The sequence below is a fragment of the Pleurodeles waltl genome, chromosome 1_1 (assembly GCF_031143425.1).
Source record: "Pleurodeles waltl isolate 20211129_DDA chromosome 1_1, aPleWal1.hap1.20221129, whole genome shotgun sequence".
In the NCBI taxonomy this organism is placed as follows: domain Eukaryota; kingdom Metazoa; phylum Chordata; class Amphibia; order Caudata; family Salamandridae; genus Pleurodeles; species Pleurodeles waltl.
In genome coordinates this window covers 903,958,894-903,977,831 of record NC_090436.1, presented here as the reverse complement: position 1 = coordinate 903,977,831, position 18,938 = coordinate 903,958,894, and positions in this window count along the sequence as shown.

Below are 18,938 nucleotides of genomic sequence, written 5' to 3'. Positions count from 1 at the left end.
CCCAGTTGACAGCCATGTTTTATGCATGTATTTATGTATCTTATAAAGTGGGTATCTCTCTGCAAATCAATAGAATCAACAGATCACTGTACAAAAGGAATATTATAATGCATATAAGGACAAGAATGGCTCGAGACACTACAAAGGTTGGAGGGGCTGGGTGTTGGAGACAGGAGGAGGGATAGTAAAGGTTGCACTTTGTATAACGGAGATATAGGTTTATGAGAGGAGGAGGTCATGTAGTACATGCTGTACCAGCAGAACGGAAAAGGCTGAGGTACAGGCTTGTCATGCAGTGTGTTAGGTAAGAAGAGATGTTAAAAAGGGACGTGGGAGGAAAGGGAAATTTGTAATCCCTTTGGGGCACACTGGTAACTCAGCAGCTGCATGACATGGCATTGCTGAGGAATAGGGTTTGTTGTTGGGGCTGATCTTTTAGAGGGGAAGCCATGGGTCTCTTCAGAGGAGCAGGGTTAGTGGAGAAGGTCCAGTAAGTGGGAGTTTACATTCCAAAGTGGTCTTTCTTGAAGAGGTTGGAGTTTGGCTCTTTCTTGGAGTGAAGGAGGGATGGATCACGGGGTTCTGTACTAGGGTAACATTCCAGCTCTCTGAGGCACAGCAGCAGAAGATCAGGTATGTAGCATCCTCCCTCTTGCATCTTTTGGAATCCAGCTAGCAATTCCTGCAGTTCTGTATCTTTGTGTTTTTACCCAGAAGCCTTGATGTTGTTCAACATGTGTCAGAATCACCAGATCCTCGGGGTCTGTGCACGTTCCCAACACGTCCACCACTGAACAGCTCCAAGACTCTGATAGATAAATCACAGAGACTGAGAGAGTCCAAGAGGGGAAGAGGGGATTAGGAAGAGAACAGCTGGGAAGGAGACCTGTAGTAAGAAAAAGGTTAGAACACACAATATGAAAATGATATCTCCTGAAATCAATACTAGACTATGATTCTAAGCCTAGTCACTCTGAAAACATGAACAATCTAAGAGTTAAGTTTAAAATGACTAAGTTTCAAGATGGCCAGATACCTGTAGGGGAATCAAGATGAATTAAATGAAAACTTTCTTATTCAAGTACTTTCCTTTACATGAGAATCAGAAAAAACATTCTGACAAAATTTTAAACCAGTCATATAAATCCTGTTTTGAGAATGTATACTAGGACCATACAATATTGCATCTAGAAACTCTGGCCTTCTGTGTACTCTTAAAATGTTTCAACACAAATTGCGCATATTGCAGATATATATATATATATATATATATATATATATATATATATATATATATATATATATATATATATATAGTAAACACCATAAAAGGATTGTGCACCATGAATAACACAATATGGATTCAGGAAACAAATCACATAACTTGTCTACTCGAATATTACATAATAAATATCTTAGAATAGTAGCATACAATAAACAACATGAATTAAACTCGAGGAGAGAATCATGCGTCTTGCCAATTCGAGTGTTACCATGTAAAATACCAAGAAATGGTAGCACGCAATGAATATCAAAGTCAAATCATCATTAATCGAATCGCGCGTCTTGCCGATTCGTAAAACACGATGTAAATGTCAAGGAATAACAGCTCACAATAAATAACAAGATCAAAGTACAATGAAAGGAATCTCGCTTCTTTTGCCGATTCTTAAGCCACCATATAAAATGTCAAGAAATGGTAGCGCAATGAACAACAACGTTAAATGCTCATGAAACGAGTTCTGCATCTTGCCAATTCGTAAAACATCATGTAAATGTCAAGAAATAGTAGCGCGCAATGGACAACAATGTTTAAACACCATAAAACGAATTGCGCGTCTTGCCGATTCTTAAGCCACCATGTAAATGTCAAGAAATGGTAGCGCGCAATGAATAACAAAGTCAAACCTTTAGGAAATAAATTGCGCATCTTGCCTATTTGTAAACTACCATATAAATGTCAAGAAATGGTAGCGCGCAAGTAATCTGTTACTCATTTAAGAATTTAAACCAAGAATATGAAAATTCTAAATAACGGTGTCGGGACAGTCCAATCACCGTCTTACCGCCTGGAACAATGATCACCAATGAAGGATTAGGGCAGAAGACTGGAAGATCCAAATAGGCCACCGGGACAGGAGCTCAGGAAGAAGCTGCTGCTCTGCACCGTGACCTCTGAATAGTGAGCACTGGGAGTTGGGCTGGCTCTCTTTTATAGAGTCTTGGCCCAGCCCAGAACCACGCCCAAGCATGTTGCAGGGAAAGTCTCTGGAAGGTCCTGGAAAGGGGCCACACCCTAACACACTCTGAATACCTGCAGCAATACATTGCAAAGGAACAGTATTTGTAAGCATATTAAAAATAAGTTTTGAGGATTGAACTCTGCAATGCAAAAGGTTAAACCACAACATATCAGCACAATGCATAAATGACTTTGTTTTGAGAGTACTGGGTTTTTGCATTTTTGTCGCCAATAGAGCGCGTATTGCTCTGGTGTTGACAGTACTCCCCTCTCCCAGAAGCGCTGTAGGGCCTGGTTTGCTTGGATTAAGACGATGAAAGCGTCTCACAAGTACTGGAGCATGAACATCAGATGCGGAAACCCATGAGTTACTTTCAGGACCATAACCTTTCCATGAGATTAAGTACCATAGATTACACCCTCTCAGTTTAGAATCCAACAGTTTCTTGACTTTGTATTCTTCTTCCCCTTGTACTAGAACAGGAGCCGGATGAGGGTGGACCTTTTGGACTGCATTTTTTAAGAGGGAAGTGTGGAACACTGGATGAATCCGTAAGGATATGGGCAATTGTAGTTTATAGGTCACCGGATTGATTTGCTGAAGGACAGTATAAGGACCTATGAATTTAGGGTTAAACATGTGCTTCTTCTTGAAGTCTATATGTTTTGTGGGAAGCCACACTTTGTCACCTGGTTGATATTGCGGTCCCTCACAATGTTTCTTGTCATAATACCTTTTATATTTTTGTTTGGCTTTTTCTAAATGCTGTTGAATCAGTTTCTGGGTTTGATGTAAATACTGAATGGTTTCTGACACAGCTGGAGTAAGAGAACTTTCTTGAGGAATTGTGATGGGCAAGGTGTCAGGATGATAGCCAAATAAACCAAAAAAGGGTGTAACGCCAATAGAAGTGTGGAATGAGTTATTGTAAGCTAACTCAGCTAACCAGAGCATAGATGTCCAAGAATGAAGTGCCTTTTTCAGCATAGGCACGTAGGTATTGTTTCAAAGTCTGATTTAGTCTCTCCGTTTGACCATCTGTTTGAGGATGGTGACTAGTAGATAGCGTAGATGTCACTTGGAGTGTTTTACACCATGTCTTCCAGAAATTGGAGGAAAATTGTGACCCCGATCGGAGAGGATAACCTTTGGCAGTCCATGATAACGAACCACTCTGTTCAGTAAAATAGTTGCCAATTCACTAGAAGAGGGCAATTTTTTACTGGCGATGAAATGTCCATATTTCGTGAGACTATCTACTACCACCAGAATTACTGAATGCTGTTGAACCACTGGCAGACCGGTAATAAAGTCTAAAGAAATGTGCTCCCATGGACGACTTGGGGTTGGAAGGGGATGTAACAACCCTTTTGGTTTTGAATGACTTGTTTTAATGCAAGCAGAAACTTCACAGTTGTTTACCATTGCTTTTACATCTTTTGTTAGGGTAGGCCACCAAAAATAGCATTGGATCAGTTCAAGAGTTTTAGGAGTACCTGGGTGACCTGCCGTAGGTATAACATGCAACCAATGAAACACTATCTTGCGAAGTTTGGTAGTGGGTACGAACAAACGAGCGTCATGAAAGTGTAAACCTTGCTTGATTGACCATTTGGGATCTGATTGGGCCCATGTTTGCCATTTTTCAACAGAGAAAGAGTTGCGAATTTCTTCAAAGAAATCTTCAGTTTTTATGATACATAAAACCTTGTCAGGAGCAATGATAGCTCTGGAGGCTTGAAATGCAGGCAACGTGATAGACTCTTGACGGGACAAGGCGTCAGCCTTGCGATTATCTTTACCAGGCCGGAAGGTTACTACAAAATCAAATTCGGGAAAAAAAACGCATCCAGCGTTATTGCCGAGGGGTCAAAAGTCTGGCAGAACTCATGAATTGAAGATTACGATGATCAGTATATACTGTAACAGTGTATTTGGCACCCAACAAATGATGTCTCCATTCTTTAAAGGCATCACAAATCACCAGAAGCTCTTTTTCAGCAATGACATAGTTCTGTTCGGCTTCGTTCAACTTCTGAGACATATAAGCTACAGGATGAAGTTGACCAGTGTCTTTATTTCGTTGTGATAAGACGGCTCCTATTGCTACATCTGAAGCATCAGCTTCCACTATGAAAGGTTGATTCGCATCAGGATGAGTCAAGACTGGGGCAGTGGAGAAAGCTTCCTTCAAAGTCGAGAAGGCTTGATCAGCTTCTGGGGACCATACAAACTTTTCTTTCTTTCTTAGTAGCTTAGTGATTGGAGCCACTGTCTGGGAGAAATGATTTATGAACCTCCGGTAAAAATTTGCAAACCCCAGGAAACATTGTACATCACGAACAGTCTTTGGGATGGGCCAATCAGATACGGCTTTTACTTTCTTTTCTGCCATCACCATACCTTGAGGGGTAAGAATAACCCCTAAAAACTCAACTGTGGTAACATGAAACTCACGCTTGGTTAGTTTGCAATATAAATGGTGTTTTCGAAGGGCTGCAAGAATTTTCTTGACATGTTGGACATGTTCGTTTTCATTGTCTGAGTAGATCAAAATGTCATTGATGTAGACTATGGCAAATATGTTGAGGTACTCTCTAAGAACGTCATTCAAGAAAAATTGAAATGCTGCTGGAGCATTACACAGACCAAAAGGCATGATGGTGTATTCAAAAAGGCCATATCTTGTCTTGAACGCTGTTTTCCATTTGTCACCCTCTCTCATTCTGACCAAATGATAAGCACCTCGAAGGTCAAGCTTCGTGTAGATTTTTGCTTTCTTTACTTGTTCCAATAAGACCGAAATTAGGGGCAAAGGATATTTATTCTTGATGGTGACTTTGTTCAAACCCCTATATTCGATGCAAGTTCGAAGTTCTCCATTAGTTTTGGAACAAAAAACAAAGGTAAAGCTGCAGGAGACTTAGAGGGGCGAATGAAGCCATTCTCCAAAAATTGATCTAGGTATTTTCGTAAATGTTGATTTTCATGTTCTGACAGGGCATATACACGACAGTTGGGAAGTATCGCACCTGGGGCTAGATCAATTTGACAGTCATAATATCTATGAGGTGGTAGAGTCTCTGCTCCTTTATCATCAAATACATCTTTGTAAGATGAATACTGTTTGGGCAGCTGAATTTTTTTCTCCGCGGCAGTAGCTATGTAAGAGTTGCAAACATTTGGTACTTGAATCTTTTGGAGACATTGTTTGTTACATAGCACAGATGGGAACACAATTTTTCGTTCTGCCCAATTGATCTCCTGATTGTGATGAGTTAACCATGGCAAGCCGAGGATAATCCCATGTTGGGGATCATGGATCACGTCAAAGATGATTTTCTCTTTATGTTTCTTTCTTTGAATCTTATCTTCACAAATCATCGACAAGGGGATAGTCTGAAGAGTTGCCGGACCTCCAGTAAAGAGTTTTCCATCGACTGCCTGGATGATTTCTGGAGTCTTCTTTTCAATACATGGGATCCCCCATGCACGAACCAATTGGACATCAACAAAATTCCCAGTAGCCCCAGAATCGACTAGAGCTTTTTTGAAATAAATCATTTTCTTGACCTGAACTCTTATTTCCAGTTTAAGATGTCTAGATTGTGAAGGGTCCACGGTGACACCCAAGAGCAACCCTTCTCTGCATCTCTGGTGTTTTAGTTTTCCAACTCGACTGGTGCATTGGCTGCGACCTTCTGAACTGGACCTTGCTTGTTCTTTGGTTTGATTGGACAATCTTTGGCAAAATAACCTTTTCGCCCACAATAAAGACATTGTCCATTTTTTCGGCGGAAGTTCTTTTCATCTTTGGTCAAAGGTCTTCTGATGGTTCCAATTTCCATCGGTTCCGAGGTTCTTTCTTTCGGAGTTCTTGAGTCTCTGTTATCATGAACGCACCATGAATATTTTTCAATCTTTTTGCGCGTTCCTTTACGTTCTGCTAAACGATGATCAAGTCTGAAGACAAGATTTATTAATTTTTGACAGTCTGTAGGTTATGGATCGATTTGCGCTAAGATATATTTTAATTCCTCTTTGCGTCCCTTGTAAAACAAGACCGCTTGTTTTTCTTCAGGCCAGGATGTCTCGGCAACCAGACGGTTAAAGTTGGCTAAATATGACACTAGGTCTTGATTTCCTTGGCATAAATCTAATAATTCACTATCTGCTGACTGTGTTACAGTTCTACGATCAAAAACTCTCTCAAATTCACGAACAAAATTTCTCCAGTTATACAACAAGGGACTCTTTTTACGCACAAGAGGAATTGCCCAAGTAGCTACATCCCCAGACAGATATGATAACAAGAAAGCTACTTTGGACTGGGCATCGGGAAAAGTATTTGGTCTGCAGATGAAGTTTAGTTCCAATTGAACCAGAAAAGATTGCGCTTTCAAAGGGTCACCTGAGAAATGTTCTGGGGGAGCTAAAGGAATTGCAGAAGGAACATTTAGGGAAATCGGATTACTTCCAGAAGCCTGAGAAGAAGTACCTGGCCAAGACACACCTGTGGGACTTTGTTCCTTCTTCTCTACCTTATCTTGCAACTGACTCACTCTCTCTGCTAAGCTAGTTGTCAATTCTTTGGATGATACCACCTCTGCTTGGAGCTGGGTGATAGCCTTGATTAACTCGTCTAGCGTGGCCATGCTGAGAACATCCACAAGCCAGGAGGATAATAATTTGTGGGCTCACTATTCTGTCAGAGTCACCAGATCCTCAGGGTCTGTGCAAGTTCCCAACACATCCACCACTGAACAGCTCCAAGACTCTGATAGATAAATCACAGAGACTGAGAGAGTCCAAGAGGGGGAAGAGGGGATTAGGAAGGGAACAGCTGGGAAGGAGACCTGTAGTAAGAAAAAGGTTAGAACACACAATATGAAAATTATATCTCCTGAAATCAATACTGGACTATGATTCTAAGCCTAGTCACTCTGAAAACATAAACAATCTAAGAGTTAAGTTTAAAATGACTAAGTTTCTAGATGGCCGGATACCTGTAGGGGAATCAAGATTAATTAAATGAAAACTTTAATATTCAAGTACTTTCCTTTGCATGAGAATCAGAAAAAACATTCTGACTAAATTTTAAACCAGTCATATAAATCCTTTTTTTGAGAATGTATACTAGGACCATACAATATTGCATCTAGAAACTCTGGCCTTCTGTGTACTCTTAAAATGTTTCAACACAAATTGCGCATATTGCAGATATATATATATATATATATATATATAGTAAACACCATAAAAGGATTGTGCACCATGAATAACACAATATGGATTCAGGAAACAAATCACATAACTTGTCTACTCGAATATTACATAATAAATATCTTAGAATAGTAGCATACATTAAACAACATGAAATAAACTCGAGGAGAGAATCATGCGTCTTGCCAATTCGAGTGTTACCATGTAAAATACCAAGAAATGGTAGCACGCAATTAATATCAAAGTCAAATCATCATTAATCGAATTGCGCGTCTTGCCGATTCGTAAAACACAATGTAAATGTCAAGGAACAACAGCTCACAATAAATAACAAGATCAAAGTACAATGAAAGGAATCTCGCTTCTTTTGCCGATTCTTAAGCCACCATGTAAAATGTCAAGAAATGGTAGCGCGCAATGAACAACAAAGTTAAATGCTCGTGAAACGAGTTGTGCGTCTTGCCAATTCGTAAAACATCATGTAAATGTCAAGAAATAGTAGCGTGCAATGTACAACAATGTTTAAACACCATAAAACGAATCACGCGTCTTGCCGATTCTTAAGCCACCATGTAAATGTCAAGAAATGGTAGCGCGCAATGAATAACAAAGTCAAACCTTTATGAAATAAATCGCGCGTCTTGCCTATTTGTAAACTACCATATAAATGTCAAGTAATGGTAGCGCGCAAGTAATCTGTTACTCATTTAAGAATTTAAACCAAGAATATTAAAATTCTAAATAATGGTGTCGGGACAGTCCAACCACTGTCTTACCGCCTGGAACAATGATCACCAATGAAGGATTAGGGCAGAAGACTGGAAGATCCAAATAGGCCGCCGGGACAGGAGCTCAGAAAGAAGCTGCTGCTCTGCGCCGGGACCTCTGAATAGTGAGCACTGGGAGTTGGGCTGGCTCTCTTTTATAGAGTCTTGGCCCAGCCCAGAACCACGCCCAGGCATGTTGCAGGGAAAGACTCTGGAAGGCCCTGGAAAGGGGCCACACCCTAATACACTCTGAAAACCTGCAGCAATACATTGCAAAGGAACAGTATTTGTAAGCATATTAAAAATAAGTTTTTAGGATTGAACTCTGCAATGCAAAAGGTTAAACCACAACATATCAGCACAATGCATAAATTACTTTGTTTTGAGAGTACTGGGTTTTTGCATTTTTGTCGCCAATAGAGCGCGTATTGCTCTGGTGTTGACAACATGTGCCATGGAGTGCTGGAGTTGACTGTAAATGATGTAGTATGTCTGGAAGGTAATGAGTTTGCTGAGGAAGCTGGATTAGTTATTTGCGGGTCTGTGTAATTGTTGGGTATTTTATAGTCCATTGTTCAGAAGTTCGCTGCATGAATGACGCTCTTTTGTGTTTTCAGGTGCAACTCAGGTGCCTTTGAGAAAATGATTGTCTTTTCTCAAGGGATAGAGGGCTAGTGTCTGGCCACCAGGTCTACAGTCAGGTTCTTCTATGAAGGGCTTCAATCTGCAGAAAATTACTAGCTTCGCAGATTAATCTTGTTTTCTGCGCAATGTGATTCCTAATATGGAAGTCCAAGGACTTGCAATGGTTGGACAGTAGGGTATAAGTCCATCTACTTTTAGGTCTATTCAAATCAATCTTCAATTTGTTATTTTCTATTGATGTTCAAGATGATCATAAATTCCATTTTGGTGGAGTTCAACATGGGACAGACCTTGTGTGAAGACAGCAGAGTCTTTCAGGTAGTTGACTGAAGGCCAAATTAGATATGTAGGCTCATATTTATACTTTTCTAGCGCTGCATTTGCGTCATTTTTTGACACAAAAACAGCGCAGTCTCACAAAATATAATTGAATTTAGTAAGTTTGTGCCACCTTTGCGTCAAAAAATGATTCAAATGCGGTGCTAGAAAAGTATAAATATGGGCCTTATTCTCTGTCATGCTCCATTTTTATGGTGATGTGAGCATGACAAGCTGCAACTCCTCAGAAACCACTTTCCAATGAGGGCAATGACCAATTTGCACAGCTGATTTATTCACTAGGTGGTATGCTGGAACACCACAGGTTTTCCAACAGTAAGCACATATGTACCAGCCATCACCTAAAGGGGATGAATACAGCAGACCATTACCAGGGGCAGACAGGTGAGGCCTTCAGGTGTGTTATGCAGCATTAACCCGTCCTAATCTTTGGAAATCAGATTCAACATTTTCATCTGGTACAAATGACTGGTTAATATATATTCACACCACTTCCTTTTATTCCTATTTAATGAGCTGCTTTTCATTTGACCTGAATTTCATCTGATCTTTCTCTTATAGTTCAGAGCGGGAATGTTATTGAACCTATTCTCAATGAGTGAAAAGTAATTGGCAAAGCCTGCATGTCTGGGTTTACTGTGACAATAGATCCATACACAGGCATGAAGAAATAATGTTCGCAGGCAAGTAGATGCTAGAGCCAGACCCATTATCTTTGCAAGTGCTGGAGGTGGTATATGGTACTCATGGTGGTGGTATCCATGGGGTGGTATTGCTAGTGGTGGTGGTGGTAATGAAGGTGGTGGTGATGTGTTATTAGTGGTGATGTGGTATTGAGGTAATTGTTGATGGTACTATTATTAATTGTAGTAGTGATGGTATTATTGATATAGTACTGATGATGTGTGGCATTGGTGGTGTGGTCTTGGTGCTGGTATTGCTTGTGGTCTTGGTGATGGTTTAGTTGCTGGTGGTAAGTGAATTGGTGGTGCTGTTAGCAGCAGTTTTGCTAGTGGTGAGAGTATTGGTGGTGGTGATATTAGCAGCAGTATTGGTGTTTTTGGTAGTATTGGTATTGGGTCTGTTATTGGTAAGGGCTGCTGCAGTAAAAAAGTTGTGTTCTAAATACAGGTGTATGAGACAAAGAACTGATTCTAACAAAAAATGTGAAGATCCAAAGGCATATTTATACTTTGTTTGTGCCAGATTTGCTTATTTTTTTACGCAAATCCGGCACAAACTTAACTCATATTTATATTTTGACACTAGACCTGTCTAACATAAAAATATTTGAGTTAACATCATTTGTTGCCTGTGGAAAACTACTTTGCGTCAATGGGATGCAAGGTAGGCGTTCCCGAGCACAAAATGACGCTAAGGCCTTTGCGCCTTATTTATCCTCCCATCACTGGAGGAAGAGGGCCTTAAATAATGGCGCTAAGCCTGTTTAGTGCCATTATTTAATGCCTGGGTCAGGGCAGGCGTTAGGGGACCTGTGGGCCATTTTCCATGGTCAGAGGCCATGGAAACAACCCACAGGTGCCCTTCCCTGCACCCAGGGACACCCCCAACCACACCTGGAGGACACCTAAGGATGGGGGACCCATCCCAGGTACGTTTTTGGTATTCTTTTTAAAAAGTGTCAAAAGGAGGGCCTAACTTGGACCCCCTACATCGCACTGTGCCTTATGGCCATGCCCAGGGGGCACAAGTCCCCTGGGCATGGCCATTTGGCAGGGGGGCATGACTCCTGTCTTTACTGAGACAGGAGTCATGTCCATGAAGGTTGTGCTTCAAAAAATGACAATAGTCAGGTGAGAGTCATTTTTCTGACTCTAACCTGACTAGCGCCATTCTTTGACGCACACCTATTGTTTCCCCTACGCCTCCCCCACCTGGTTAGCATAATTTATTTTGACCCTAATCGGGCCTTATAGCCGGCTAGCGTAATTCCCTAAATATGACACTCGGCTGGCGTTCAGGAATGGCGCTAGCCGTAGGTAAACTTTTTGACGCAAACCTGCGCTAACGCTGGTTTGCGTCAAAAAGTATAAGTAGATGTAAAACAAGCACCCCATAGGAGATGAAATGATACACCAAACAGCTAGTAGCACAAGGTGTGAGAGCAGTACTCCTCTGCATTGATCTAAAATGTGATTGGAAAGGCCTGAAGTCAGTGCTCAAAAGAGGCTGATCCAAACAAGCCATTGATTGAAGGTGTGGACACAAAGTTCACTTTATGTAAATTGTGAGCAGTAGGTCTTGCAGACTGGTGCACTGCCAAATCAGGCCTAAAAACTAAACAATTATCTCCTTTATTAGAGGCCCATAGAATGAAGTATTTGGCAGTCAGAGAATCTTGAATCACCTCAAATTCACTTTGCTCCCTTAAAATATATTTTCATTAATTGTTTCTTATGTGTGCAAGGGGTCAGGGAGTTTATTTTAGTTTCTGTATTATTACTGATTAGTTGTTTTTTCACCAATGAGTCCTGTCATTTCTTCTTGAAATAATGAGCAGCCAGCTCAATTACACCTTAGCTGACAACTGTGCCTATTTTATCACTAAGCTTTCTTCTCAATATATTAACTTAATCATACTAGTAGACTTTAATATTTGTGAAAGTGCTGGCTTTTTTATTAAGTTCCTGGAACTTTTAAATCACTGTCAATAAGTGGGTTGGCACACATGTATGCAGCAATAGACACAACGTAGAACTGATTTTCAGGTCGCACGTCCAAGCGCTTTGACATGTTGTAATTATTGTGGGCTTTTAACCACCCCCACCTCACGCCCATCACTTTCATTCCTTTGTGGGCTTGCCTTTCAAAAATTACTTGATGTGATTGGTAAATGCTTTACATCTGGGGCAATTTTGTTATCGCCGTGCAGATGTTGATATGGGTGGGCAGAGACTGTTATCGTTACATAAATCTGTTTATTAAACGGGTTGTATGTCGTGGATTACATAAATTTTTTCCATGCTGTTAATCTTGTCCATTTATGGTGTATTACCTTCTTCGTGGATGTTTAGCTCGGTAGGTTTTAGTTTAATTAGCCATTGGGTTAGGTGAAGGAATGGTGTTAAACCTGTTCCTCTTGTTCAGACGTGGCCCAGTGTTGCCTAAACATTATAACGCAAATAATGGCTTTACCAACTTTTTTGTTTGGGGGAAGGGGTCTTGGAGGTGGTAAGAGAATGTTAATCCGATTATAGTATGTGTAGAAGTTTAACTTGTGTTCTGATATGTGGATCACGTTAACTTTCACAATGTGTGGTTGCAAAGCTTTAGCTGAAATGGTGTTGTGATATAGAGGAAGCTTTTGCTATTGACAGCTGGAAATGGCTCAGGCTTTATTCGCGTAACATCGAATAGGGAAACTGATTTTTTTTGTGTTTCCTTATGTAATAGTGAATTAATTACTATTTCACTTTAGGGAGTGGGACTCTTGTTAGGGGAGGGGGCAGTGTAACTTTACGTTAATAAAAAAAAACTTTTGACATGGAATGCGGGTAGCAACAATTACTTGGCATCTAGGCAGTATTGATCAGTGGTTGGTATTTAATAAAAATAAGGAAAGTAGATGATTTGTGTTAGAGCGATTCAGCATATGGGAATTTAGAGCGGGAAAGTGATTGGTGACTGTGAAGCTGTTCGAGTACTTTGTAGGAGGAGAGCGAACGAGACAAAAAAGAGATTTGTGTTTAGTCACTGTAGCGCAAGAAAAGCTGACGGTAGTAATAATTTGCTAAAGCGAGATATTAGGAAGCTATCCAAAACAGCTGGTAAAGTTTTTAGGGTCTGGAAAACAAGGTGCACCAGAAGACAGAATATAGATTTTACCCTCCCTCCCCTCGGTCTGTGATACAAATGTTAGATACTTTGATTGTGGTAAATAATTGTGTTAAATGCAGCAAATGGATTGAAAACTAAAGCCCAGATTTAAGAGGGCCTAGTGCCATTTTTGTGGTGTTAGATGGCCAAAAACGCACCTTATTTACCAAGTAGCGCAATGCATGCATTGCACCACTTTGTAACCCCTTGCACCACATTATGCCTGCGCCATTAGGGGGGCCACAAAAATAGCAAAAAAAAATGTAAAAGATTTGTGTCATTTTTTCCAGCATTTTTAAAACCTTCTCAGAGCAGGCGTTAGAAGGGGGCACACCATTGGTTACAATGGGCCCCTATATACTGTTCAGGGTTAGTGCCAAAATTTTGGCGTTAACACTGAACAGTACATCAATAGCATTAAAAATGTTGCCGCTATTGCCCCCTACAATGCACCATGGTGCGCCGTATGTTAAATATGGCACACACATGGTGTGGTTGGGGCAAGCTAAGGGGCGCAAGGAAAGTGGCTTTGCACTTGGTGTAGCACCACTTTTCTTAAATATGCCCCTATGATTTCTAGTTAAGTGATGGACAGTCTTTATCATCAAATTAAATAATTTTTCAGTATTCCTTAATAGAGCTACCTGTGGTTAAAAAAAAGCAGTGAATTGATTAGAGGAAAGAAAAGTCAGCATGTTCTGCTGTAAATTGAACTTTTGCTGTTCAGGATGGGTTATTTCATGTGGCACCTGGCTAGCAATCACTTTTGAGAGAATCTTACTGTCTGTAAGCAGTGATACAGGCCTATATGCAGGGCCTCTGGAATTATGCGATTGTACAGCCAGGGGCGATGTTTGCATGATTATAGAATTTCTGCAGTTGCCACATAATCTAACATTTGCCGAATAGACTGCAGATTTTACAAAAAAAATTGTTTCTAGCTCATACGATTCAAAAGTTACTAAAAATGTGGTGACAAGTCTTGCCGCACCATGTAAGGCACTTTGCATAGCTGGATTGGTCACCTTCCAGTTGCTTATTGTTACATTTGGTGCTAAACTGGTACTAATTGAGGTGCAACCAATGCCCAGACAGTGTTACCAAGCTTAAAAGGATGAAATAAGAAGTATTATTATCACAAATTGTGCTGCATTATGCCGCATAATATAATTTATTTCCTGCAATGGGATATCAATCTCGAACATGTTTTAATTTTTTTTTGTTTTTCTGCCACTTCACACAACATAAAATAATGTCATACATTTCTTCTGAAATGATTATTGTTCCGTAGCCCTAAAAAGGGGAACATTCTAATCTACTTGAAGTCTGCATTCATGTCTAGTTCTAATTCACAGGGTATCACTTATGTGAGGCATGTGATTTACAATGTGTTTTACAGATTAATTGAAAACGGAATCCTTGGTTAAGTGATAATTGTTACCACTGATGGTATGTGTGTGTCTTCCTGTTCTCCTTCCTTCTCCTACCCATGTGCCTGTTTTAAAACAGATATTAATGTGAGACTATATACAAGATTTAACATGAGGCTAGAGGCCGTTTGTGAACCAAAAGAGTGTAATTGGTAGGTTGGTCATACTGACTGGACATTACTTTATCTAGAGTTGTGAGATCTAGAAGAAGATATGTGTTTAATGATAATGTGACAAGCTAGGGATCTGCTTAAGATGAGTGTTGTAAAGCTGAGAGTAGGCTATATTTTAAGGGCCTTGTTTGTAATATTATTGCATTAGACGTGCTAGCCCTAAAAAGGTGTAATGTGCAATGCCCGCTAGAGGATAAATATATGGTTACATAACCATGTTTCTTACAAACACTATTTTCATTGTGGTGTCCTCTATGGGCTGTTCTGAGCATTACAGTGTAATGCCAAAAGTTTATTTCTGATAAATGTTTTTATTGGGTTTATATGATAATTGTATATGTTTTATTAATCTTGCCTTATTGCAATTATGACTATGATCCTGGCCAACTTAACATCCTTATTACACTATGCAAGTTTGAACACTCTTGATATGTTTGGGTAACCAGTCTAGTTTATTTCTCTCATTACTCCTCCATGGCTGTCTTGTGTCTTTTTTCTTGGGAATTCTGTTAGCCAGCCGGCAGCTCTGATGGTGGAGTAGTGAAAGTAGTATTCTATTGGAGTTAGTATGGCAGATTTAAATTAGGATGTTAAGTGGCAACATTCTCATTTGTGGCTGCAGTTAGAGGAAGAAGGTAAATTGAAGTTCTTTAGTTATAAGCAGGGCCACTGGAATTATGTGGCAGGAAAAAGACCAAATTATGAGGCAGGGTTGAAGCAAAGTCCAGTTATGAATTTACAACACCAATAGCTCTAACACAAGCAAATGCGAGACCCATTGCATTGAAAATGCTTGTTTATCATGAATCTATGGTCAACTAGGGGTTTCAGCTCCAATGGCAAAAACAGACTATGCTAGTCATTCCATTTAGAGCAATATATGTTTTTGACGGACTATGTGAAGAAATCAATAGTTCAAACAAACTTGAAGGAGCTTACAGTTGACCACATGTCATCTAAATTGTCCCATTAGATTGTGAATACTGTCTCAGAACCTCCTTGTCAAGCCTTATTAGAAATATGTAATGCAAGATCATGAACTTCTTTAACAGCACTCTGCCCAGTAATGTAGTGGATGAACACCTTTCCACATGCAGTTCCTCCTGGTTCTCATTAACCTTGGATATAATAAAAATAATAACTTGATCACTTGAATGTGAATGGTGCTCAGACTGTTCAGGTGAGGCCCTGGCTACTATGAACATCATCATTACGCTATTCTAAACAGGCAGGCAAAAAACAAGTACTAGTCCTGATTTTAGAACACACCTATCTTATGGTAGAAACATTTCTAAATGATTATAGCAACTTTTGTAACTCCTCTAGTCTGAGTAGTAAGACAAACATAGCACAAAAAACTAATATGACTAGATTTGCAAGCAAATTGCTTGCTATGTCCCACTTGTTGCTATTACTTTATCTAATAACACGCCCATCTAGTTAGACAGGAAGGTGTCCCATGTCCCGTGTCAGAGCATTTAGTAACTGCCTTAATATCTACACGTAACCACTTTCAGCTACTTGAAGATCCTTATACCCATCATTGGCTTGACTTTCAGGGGCCTTCTAGAGCCACTTTGCCAGTCTCATTTTAGAAACTGCTCCCTAGATTCTGTAGACAAGCAAAGGCAATGCTAAACTTGATTATCACTTCATTGACACAAGGTTCTGTTTCAATGATTCGAAGAAGGACATACGGAAACAACTTCTAAATAAGATATTCATTGGGCTGGTAGATGCTGGAGGCTACTACCTTATTTTGAGTGTACCATTCCCATCCATGTTTACAGAAAGAGATGTAAGATGTCAAACACAAATATTTTTAAAAAATTGTGACTTATGTCAAGATAGTTTCATACTAGAAAGAAAGCCAAAGCTAATTTTAATCAGTGTCCTTACTACCTGTGTTTTCCGGAAGAATCAGAAGATGATGTACTGTGGTCCTGTTGGACCTACCAGTAATGTTCAACATCATCGCACAAGAGATGCTCCTCACTAGGCAAATGGGATGCTAAAATATTTTTTACCTTAATGTTCCTAGAGTGTTTTACTTCCACCTTTCCAATAGTCTATGACTGAGATCTCATGTGTTACTTATCTATAATGATTTAGTAAATTGATCAGGTCCTCAAACTTATTTAGGTCAAACAGGTATCTATGTCACAATCTCAACCCTCATTTATTCAGTGATTGAATGAAAAGCTTAATCTGCCCAAAACATTTTTTTTTGGTCATTGGTACTTTTATACCTAATATAAACCATATAATATAGGAAGTATATTGAAAGAAATCGCTCTTCAGCACCACAACTGGCTGAATTTGGGAAATGGTCTCAAAAAGCTGTGTCAGAATGTTAATCAGACAGGTTTAGGTGAATGGAATATATCGAGGTCCTTCTGTTTATTTGATGAGATACCCTCAGCAGCTTCTGTGAGTTGTGGCTAGGGCAGTTACAAACACTCGGCCAATAGTCCTCAGCACTTTGGGTTTCCAAAGACTGCTCATTGATAAGCAGGTGTAATTTAATATCCTGTGCACTATTCTCAGATAATTTTCATGGGTAAAGACCTCTATTTTTTAATGCTAAGGCAAGCCTCTGTAACCAGCAGTACTTTTCCAACCCAATGGCCCACTTAGGTTAAGTCCGTAGATTTCAAGAGGTTGAGCAGGGTGGACAGTGATACCGCCCCTACCCCCCACCCCTTACTGGAATTTAGTTCTGTTAGATTTTTTATTTATTTCAAAACTATTTCATAACATACAAAATACATGAAATGAGATACATTATGCATACTGAAGCTATGTAAGTGGAACCCATGCATATACTTCCATACATTATGATGTGTACAAGTGAAATTAAGTATATGCCCAAAAGTTCTAATTTACAATAAGTATAGTACACCAAGTAGAATTCCAGGTATGCTTCCAGTAAAAACATGTGCTTGACATTACACACCCAGAATTGCACTGTGGTGCAAAGGTGTGTGCATTGGCACAAGGCAGCCCAAAGTGCTCTGGCTCAGTAGAGAAAAACAAGACATCTTAGTAAATTTTTATTAACTCCTTCCCCCCCCCCCCCATTTATTAGAAAACATTAGGACAATGGTTTAGAGGAGCTCTTTGGTCAGCACTTTAGAGGGAAGAGTATCAGGAAGTTGGGACAGCATATCAGGAGAAAAGGTCTACTTAAGCACGAGCGGCTAAAAAGGTAAACAAATACTGAGAAAGCAGTAAACCACATAGTGCTTAAGCATAACATAGGAGTCGTTTAAATAGAAGCCCAATGTAAGTAGTGTTTATTTAAAGAGTGTAATGGGAGCACAATGGGAGCATGGGTTTACTGAACTGGGTAAGACACTGAAAGCTCGAGTTAGCCTTTTAATAAATGCTTCTGACAGAGATCAAATTTTTCTAATACATTAGTGGCATAGAAAGTTAGTATATAGCGACTTATAAACCTTCATTTAAAAGCCTAGTAGAGAAATTTACGTGAAATGTAATAATGTGCACGCTTGAAATATGGCAGACATTGCGACTACCATTTCTTTTTGGACATCGCATTTTGCTATGATAGATTTTGTGCATTTATATTAAAGTGAACTACTGACATGAATTAATATTAAAAGTATTATTTTTAGAAAAACAATAGAGATGGAGTATATTATGAGTTTTGAACAAACATGGATGTATCATACTTGTATTGTTTTAAATGTTTTTTTAGATTAACGTGAGTTAGATGTGTGTAGAAAATAAATGCAAGTTTAAACTATTTCTAATGTCAGGCACGAATAGTGATTGCAATGAAATAATCTGCATATTTGATTCAAATTGTAAGGTATATGTATTAATTGCATTAATAATATGTATTTAGGTTTAATTAGCTAGACTAGGCCTGAAGATTCATTTTTCAGCAGTAGAGGAAAAGTGCTAATTCATTCTGTTTCCTTTGACCTGAATTAATTCCTATCTTGCAGATGTGTTGGTGAATGTCCTATTGTATTAAAGAGAGAGAACATGTCTTAACTAATAACAAATGTAACAACCTTTGTTCTAGCTGCCAAACAAGACAGGAAGTATTGTTAAATTCACATGAGAACACTTAGAATCATCCTGTGCACTGTGGGAAAGAATTGCAAAGTTTCAATTGATAAACAAGTGTTATATTTTGGTGGAATGGTATGCCTTCATCAAGATGATTTTGCACACTCCTTGAGAAAATCCGTAATAGTTGCAACTTGATGTCTTCAATGATTTTCCATTGCATATTGATTAGTTTTGCAC